Source organism: Temnothorax nylanderi, unplaced genomic scaffold (genome assembly GCF_030848795.1).
Source record: "Temnothorax nylanderi isolate EJ_2023f unplaced genomic scaffold, tnyl_v1.0 TNYL_tig0127_pilon, whole genome shotgun sequence".
Classification (NCBI taxonomy): domain Eukaryota; kingdom Metazoa; phylum Arthropoda; class Insecta; order Hymenoptera; family Formicidae; genus Temnothorax; species Temnothorax nylanderi.
Genome location: NW_027249189.1, coordinates 398436 through 407593, shown reverse-complemented (window position 1 = coordinate 407593; position 9158 = coordinate 398436). Strand labels below are relative to the sequence as shown.

Below are 9158 nucleotides of genomic sequence, written 5' to 3'. Positions count from 1 at the left end.
TTCCTCGACCGAGAGTGAACCACAGCCTGGCTCCTCTTCTCTTCTCGCTGTCACGAGGAAGGAGGAGATCGGCGGGACCGACCAGGCAGGCCGGCCAGGCTAAGATCGGCGACCACGAGAGAGCACGAGAGGAGCCCCCCCGGGAGTACCGTTACTTCCTCGGGGGGCCCCGTGACCAGACGTGTAATTTATATATCGCCCTGTACCTACCCGTCGCGCGGACTTCGCGAAAGTATATTAATGTTGTAAATTACTCTTGTGCAGAAAAATCAAAATTTTTCTAATAAAATGCTATTATATATATATATACACACACACACACACATATATATATATATATATATATATATGTAATGTATACACACACACACACACACACACACACACACACACACACACAACACACAAGGCGTATTTAAAAAAAGACCGAACTTCTTAAGTAGCGCACCAACCGGCAGTCGGCACAGCCCTGGTAACCATCTCCGATAGAAAACTATTAAAAACGATTATATCTCTATCATTTTTAATCGTATCTTATCGGTACATATAAAACATTAACAACAGACAGATAAAACTTTAATCAAATTCTCACATCTTATGAGATGTCAGGAAAGAGTCTAGGAGCCTTAAAAACGATAAGAAATTTTTTATCGTTTTCTATCGTTGGCAGTTATCAGGGAGATAGGGTGAAAGACCCAATTACTGGCAGTGTCCATATTACTGTCAATCAAAATTAAAATACTTTTTAAAATATGAAAACTATATCTTATATTATTTTATTAATTTTTAATAAAATCTTCAAGAAATCTGGTTATTATTATAACAATAAACTGAAACTAAAAGCCAATCCACTAATTAAAAAAAAAAGCTTAAACTCCGAGAAACTCATTTTTCTGCTGAGTTACGTCCATTTTTATTAGTAGAGTAGATGTAAGTAGCTGCAAAGATTACCGATTATAAGCAAAATTTGAACAGTAAGTCTCACGGTAACACATTTTTCTGATAAAATAATGTTGAAATTAAAGAAAAAAAATATATATATGGAATAAATTATTAATTTTTATGATATAATTATTCATGTCAGTAATATGTTCACTTTTTCGTGTTTTTCCTAATACTGTCAACAGTATTATGGACATAAATCCTAATACTGTCAACAGTATTATGGACATAAATCATGAAATGAACATAATACTGGCAGCTTGGTGAATGACAGAATAACCTCTAAACTTCTATGTCGACTTTGTTTTGATGGATAAGAGCGTAAACACGGATCATCGGAATACCTATCATTCTCACATATTAGATACCTATTATTCTCTTAAAATTTGCTTGACACACCTGTTGAGGTTAATGTAAGTAAATTTATTGTAATGTAAGAGTAAAATTATTATTTAATCACTTCTAACATATTAAATTTATTTATGACTTTTGCTTATAGTGCTAATATAATTAAGAAAAAATAAAGATGAGTAAACAAAAAAGATGTTTGTACAGCACAAATAGTCTAAAGGAAGCATTATCTGCAATAAATGCAGGCATGAGCGTAAATGCTGCCAGTAAGAAATTTAATATTGGATTTAATATATATATACAAGCAATGATATATTTTATCTTATTTAAATAAAGGCGATTCAAAATATATAATAAAATATGTATTCCCTCCGTTGTGTGCAAACCTTCGGCCGGCAGCAGTCGGGAATAAAAAGTTTGGTTAGAAAAACTACCAGTAATGTGTTCATCCGGTTGCCAGATTTAGGAACATAAAATTTAGAGGTTACCAGTATTAGGTGCAGTTGAGCTTGGTCATTATTATATTAATTAAAAATTAAGAATCAATTTTATTTAAACTTTCTAATTTTATTTATAAAGTTTATAATTGGAGCAATCAGGAAAAAATATTTTTAAAAGACAAAGTATCATTGCTTGTATATATATATTAAATCAAATGTTACTGAATGCTTAATATGCCAGTAATTGGGTCTTTCACCCTAGTGCGCTGTGCTACTGAGCGACAGGTTTTGCTGTAAACATTAGTTGTGCTATAAACATTAGTTGTCGAGCTACATCCGCTGAACTGAGCACGTGCACAACTTGTTTCACACAATTTCACACAATTTTGCTGCAAACTTGGTAAAAATTTCACACACACGCACACACACGTTGTTCTTCAAGTCCTTTTATTGTCACTTTGCTACTAATCCGACGAACAGCTTGTGCACATGCTCAGTTCAGCGGCTGTAGCTCGACAACTAATATTCATACCAGAATAGGGAAAATGGCAGTTTGTTGTCAAAATTTCATACAATTTTTCTGCAAACTTGAGAAAAATTTCACACGTACAGGTTGTTCTTCAAGCCCTTTTATTGTCACTTTGTCACTAATCCGACGAGCAGCTTGTGCACGTGCTCAGTTCAACGAATGTAGCTCGACGACTAATGTTTATAATTCATAGCGGAATGGGACAAATAGAAGTTTTTTTATTAAAGCCTGCCACTAGGTGCGCTCAGTAGCGCACTCTCTGTGCCTGGAGAACCTCGAATTTGAGTCTAACCATAAGGTGGTTTTGTAAAATCCTCCGAGAGAAAAGGATATACATTCATCATCGCTTTCTCTTTCTCTCTATCTCTTTCTATGTCTCTTTTCTATCTCTTTCTCTTTCTGTTTCTCTTGCTTTGGACAAAACTAACAGACCAATTAAAACTGTCTTATAGCCATACTCTAATTCAAGGGTTTCTACCTGTGCCGGTTGGTGCGCTATTTAAACAGTTTTTTTTAAACATGTCTTGTGCATATATATATATATTTTTTTTTATAGTTTGTATAATGTCGGGACCATTTCGGAGATGCAATAACACATACCAGGACTTTTGGCACATGCTGGGTCCGACCCCCCTTATTAGGCCCGGTACTAGTTTATACAAACATATGTAACGTAACAAAGTAGGACCGTGTTTCCTACCTACGCATTGTGAATTATAAGGACCGGTACCGGTAATTAGATATATGCAATGTAAAAAACCGGGATTTCCTTATCTGAACAATTTTACTGAATTAAGTTGTATCATCATTCTTCGAGAGAGAGAGCGTATTTTTTCTTAAATATAAAATCCATAATGTTTAGATAGTTCAATCAAGCTATTTATATACTTATGTATATTTAGCACATAATGAATTATTTATTCATAATAAAGGACATCTACCAATATTTTACTATTTAAAAAGAAATATGCATCAAGCTGCTAAATGTACAGTGTGCTTTCTAAAACGCTATCTTTTACTAAAAATTATGTTAGAAAGAATTAAATCATTGTTACTGCATTGCTTGATAAAGTTGTAATTATAAATTTAAATTAGTCAATTTAATTAAAATTAGAATTAAAATAATTAACATCAATAAATAAACTAATCAATTAAAATGTTATGAGGTTCTACTTTTTGTTGTTACAGTAAAGAAATCGATTTCCATACAAACTTCTACGACAAAACAGTGTCTATTTCAAAGAAATGTTGGATTTAAATTTTGAACCACGTAAAAATTATTAATAAAGTAATAATTATTATAATATATGTATACTATTATTTCAATTAAATAGTTATAGCAGACAACAGTTTAGATAAAAGCTTTTGGTTAAAACAGAGAATATTTTGTATTCTTATTTCCTAATCACATAAAATTGCGTATACTTATTGTATATTTTTCAATATATGAACTATTCTCTGCTTTACATGACTTTCCTTCGTTCATACTTACCCTATTTCCACATATATATATTGGTCTTCCAATACTCAAAATAATTGCCATATTTTTCAAACTTTTTTTGTTAATAACTTTTTAATAAAAAACGACCGCCGGCTAAAACCTTCTGAAGGTCACTCAGGAAGGTGACCTTGACGACATATGTTAAGGTCAAGGTCATCGGAGGTGCCTCCCCTAAAATGCATAATTACCAAATTTAGGTATGTTGTCATGGTTTTATTCAATTATTACGGCGTTTTTATATTTGTGATTCAATTAGATTGTTTATTTTATTATTTATATTATTATTAAAAAATTGTTTAATGTTTTAATATGTTAACTTAAACACGTTATCATGTTTTTTGATATTTATTTTCTTCTTTCATAGCAATCCGTTCCGAAAAAGACTATAAAGTACAGTCGAAACGTTAACCGTGTGTATTGTTTGTTTAATAAATTGTTTCTATTTTAATCCAATATCTCTCTTTTGGTACTCGTATATAATTTGGCCGTTTAAACATGCATAGCTAAAATTATAAATTTAATAAGAGTAAAAAGAACACTACAATTTTTTTCTCGATAGTTAATATTTATTTAATTATTATTATGCATTTAAATATTAAATTTAAATATTATACTATACTATATGCTAAAGTTAATGTTTTTAATGTAGGACTTTTTTCAGATAAAAAAGCGTATGGGCAAAAACAGGGATTGCTATTTTTATACATTATCCTTACAAATTTTAATTTTTATGTTTATTAATATTTATTTAATTATATTTGTAAATTTTATATTTATAAATTTCATATATAATATCATATATAAACATGAAAATTAAAATTCGTAAGTGTAAACATAACCCTGGCGAAAATGAGAAGTTTCATAAACGTTTGTTTGACGTTTACGTGAGCGTTTGCGGAAGTTCATTGAGAGTTTAGAAACGGTCAGTAGAGAGTTCGTAGGCAGCACATCCCCTCCATATAAGTATTATGCATCACCATGCATTACCGACGCTTTGGACATAGCACGGAACAGAACCAATAGAGCGTGCACATAAAGGCCAATCCAGACAAACTTGCATAGGTGCATAAGCATACACATAAAAAAAATGGATTGGTCTATTTCCTAAAGGTCTATCCAGATAAACTTGCATAGGTGCATAACCATATGCATAAAGAAACGGATTGGTCTATTTCCTTATGCACATGCATATGGACCAATCAATTCTCTTATGCTTATGTTTTATGCGCTATTCAAGTTTGTCTGGATTGACCTTTATGCACATGTATATGGACCAATCAATTTTCTTATACTTATGTTTATGCGATATGCAAGTTTGTCTGAATAGACCTTTATTCATCAGAAATTTTCGTGGACAAAGTTACGTAGTTCAATGTGCATTTTTTGTGCACATAGAGGCGCTCATGGACGGGGACCACCCCGGACCACCTAAAATGGATGAGAGCGGGCATTTCCATTCTCATCCTTCTCTCTGACGAGACGCTCCCTTCGCCGCTTCAACACGTGGAAGCAAGGAAATAAACTCTCTTACAAGTAAGTATAGATATACTTTGTAGTATAATTATAATAAATATATGATATTATAATATAGCATTTTGACATATATGCTAATAGTCCAAGAGCTGACGACACTTTTGACCAAGTGATTTTGTAAATCACGATTTTCCGTTTTGACCTGCGTGGACGACTCTCCTTCGATAATCCGAACACCTGGCTGGCCGTACCTGGGTGGTTTAGAAGTACGCAGGTGAGAAAAAAAACGGATTTTCAAGTCATAGTATAAGTCTTAATTTTTATCGGATATTGATAATTGATCACTCAGAAACATCCAAATAAATTGCCAGTTCGATTGCTCGGGGGAATTAGTCGCCAAGCTTAATTATAAATAATTAAAAATAATTATTTTCAAGTCATACTATAAAAGCTGGGTTTTTTTTTACTAATAAGTATAGTGCTAACACATACCACCGAAAAAAAGCCAAGTGAAAATTTTGGTGGCAACATCTCTAAAAAAATTATTGAAAATGCACAAAGCCGGCGGAGGGATCTGACGATGGTCGAGTAACGCAACGCAACGCTGCGCCAGCAAAGCCATTTTTTTTATTTTTACACACTATTTATTGTTTATCAATCTTTTCATAAATTGATACGATAATGATAGTTAATAATACACGTTTTTAAAAACTCATGGACGCTAAAAACAATTGAGGCCATCGTCAGACCCGCCGCGCGCCGGCTTTGTGCATTTTCAATAATTTTTTTAGAGATGATGCCAACAAAATTTTTATTTGGCTTTTTTTTGGTGGCATGTGTTAGCACTATACTTGTTACTAAAAAAAACCCAGCTTTTATAGTATGACTTGAAAATAATTATTTTTAATTATTTATAATTAAGTCTGGCGACTAATTCCCCCGAGCAATCAAACTGGCAATTTATTTGCATGTTCCTGAGTGACCAATTATCAATATCCGATAAAAATTGAGACTTATACTATGACTTGAAAATCTGTTTTTTTTCTCACCTGCGTATTTCTAAACCCCCCAGGTACGGCCAGCCAGGTGTTCGGATTATCGAAGGAGAGTCGTCCACGCAGGATATTGACAATTGGTCACTCAGGAACATGCAAATAAATTGCCAGTTTGATTGCTCGGGGGAATTAGTCGCCAGACTTAATTATAAATAATTAAAACGGAAAATCGTATTTTACAAAATCACTTGGCCAAAAGTGTCGTCAGCTCTTAGACTATTATATTTTCCATCTTTTTTAAGAGAGAGAATATGACATCCAATTATCATTCCTCACATTGCGAGAATGATGTCAGATATCCTTATACTGACAGAATAGCGGTAGGAGAGGATTATGTTGATTTCATCTATCAATTTGTGAAGGATAGCAATATATCTACAAAGGACTGTAAGAATACTACTAGCATAAGTAATATTCGTAATAATATAATTGGAACACCTAGCAATTTTCCAAGCAATGAAGATTTTCTTTTGGTATGTGTATTTTCTGTTCTGTAGAAAGTATATAATCACAAAATCTAATTTATGCTACAACATTTGGTAATATTCAGTACTTTTTTTACTCTTTAATACTAGGAGACGTATGATTTCGATATTTCAATATCTCCATGGCAGAAACAAGTGTCATATACTTTTGTACCAGCGTTTGAAAAAGATTATTATTTTCATCATATTGGTATGTAATATTTGAATTGATAAATAAGATATTGTTAAGGAAAATGTTTGTGTTCAGAAAAGGTTATAATTTTTATTTTGAAGATCTCGAGTTTCATGAAGCTATATATCCAATCAGAATCTCTATATATGAAGTATATAATTTTGGGAACGTAACTGAAGTTTGGGCTCAGAATTCTGAAGATGAGGGTCGGTGGATTTTATTATGGGATGGACCGCCACAATTCAACGAATTTTGTCATCTAACCAAACGTAGACGTTCGGAATCACGGATATTTTCTCCGCCCTTACGGTCTTGCAACTTTAAAACCAAAATGCTCAGATTACAATTTATATCCAACTCTTGCACACAGCTAGATGCTGTGATGCTGATCGGTACATCAAAATTGATTTTTTCTAAAAATCCTGAAGATAAGAGTATAACTAATCTCTTACACCGCATTCGGGCACAACGACATTCTTGTTCAGAGAGATTTTGTTCTTTTCGTTGTTCTGAAGAATTCTCAAGAATTGAAGAAGAACCATATTCTATATACTGTTACCTTTCGAATCCCTGGAATTTGTTTGACCCTTATAATACAACACGTGATTATGAAAATGCATACTTGGATATACTTGATCTTCAAAAGGAATTTCCTAAATATTGCGTTATTTATAAAAGGTATTATAATTGTCGACATTAAGTAATCTTACATCATTTTCTTAACACTGCGCGGATACTGTGGGACTTTTAAGGCACAGTCGATTTTTCATTTATAATTCCCACGGAAATGGCTTCAGCGCTTACGTTGGCTCTCCTCCATAAAAAAACTTGGTGATTGTGGGCATGTAACTGCCAAGCGGCATTGAGGTTCGACAGTTCGTTGCGCGATACCGAGCAATCGAAGTGTAGTGTGTGCCTTCAAAGACCCAGGGTGTCCACCTCGGATGCTAAACGGCAGACGGAACAGCATGTTACGCTCGGCGTGTCGGCTAACACGGATGGAGGAGCTTGTCCGTTGCTGTGCCTTGCACAGCCATGCCCTCTACATGCTGTAGCATGCTATTCCGTCTGCCGTCTAGCATCACTGGCTCTACCTCGTTAATTTTGTTCACGGATAAGTAATTTTGCATTTTACGTGTTTTTTTTTCAATATTGATCCTACTTATAAATAATAAATAAGAAGTAACCTTTAAACAGAATAGCATTGCTTTTGTCTTCAAATCCCATTTTTTCTGTATACCAAAATTAAGTACCAATTTTTAAGTGCTTTAACAATTCAACTTTTTTTAGGTTCTCTTCGTGTATTTTCCTTTCAAATACCATTATTGAACTATAAAACCCTTGAACAATTTTCTTTTAGTCACACATTCAAAAAATATGCTATTATTTATCAAAACTCGCATTTTACAGTTTTCTTCTAACGTTTCGACACTTAAAAAAGAAATTGCAATAGTTCCGGCCTCTGTAGAAATCACTTTTTGAAATTTTAAAGATGATACAATGAATTTTTATAGATTTTTTGTAACAGAAACGCTTTTAAAAACACGCTGTCCGCGTAGTGTTAATAATGAATATAAATTTGTGTTCCAATGTTATTTGCAGCGACATAGCAACGAATTTTCACAAGCAGAGCAAGCTCGCGCACAAGCAAGTATTTCGGGAGGAAGATGCCATCTTCTAAGCAGGGATATGTGAATCACTTTTTATTAAGAAATAATTGGAATTATGTAAAATTTATAGAAGATATCAAACTCTCTTCGGGAGAATCCAAGGAGCAACGTGACAGTTTTTTTGCGCTTCCTGTAAAATATTCGAAGTTTATTTTTTGTAATAATTTATTATAATATAATCTCATGTATTAAAATTTTATATTTTGTTTTTGCAGGATGAAATAATACTAATGATATTAAAATACTTGGATATGAGGTCGTTTTGCCGTATGAGCAAAGTAAATAAACGCCTCAATAATTTAACACGGGATCCTTTTCTCTTCAAATGTTTGAACCTACGAAATTTAAAAAAAGAATCTAAGGATTCATCCTTCTGTTATGATAAAATTCTGTTTTATTTTGCATCCAAATGTAAATATTTACAACAGTTGGATCTTACAGAAAGCTGCATTTCTGTTCCGAATTTCGTAAACTTTCTTCAGAGTAGCGGCGATTGTTTAACGCACTTACGATTAAGTAACTGCGATTTTGTTGACAAAT

General features: G+C 33.1%; 1 long non-coding RNA gene across 1 annotated transcript; it reads left to right on the top strand.

The window, feature by feature from the left end:
- Window positions 1–6922: 6922 nt before the first annotated feature.
- On the top strand, window positions 6923–8580 carry LOC139776743 (uncharacterized). The gene is made up of 3 exons (XR_011719163.1): window positions 6923–6966; window positions 7050–7626; window positions 8551–8580. It is a non-coding gene; the product is annotated as an uncharacterized lncRNA (long non-coding RNA).
- Window positions 8581–9158: the final 578 nt, after the last annotated feature.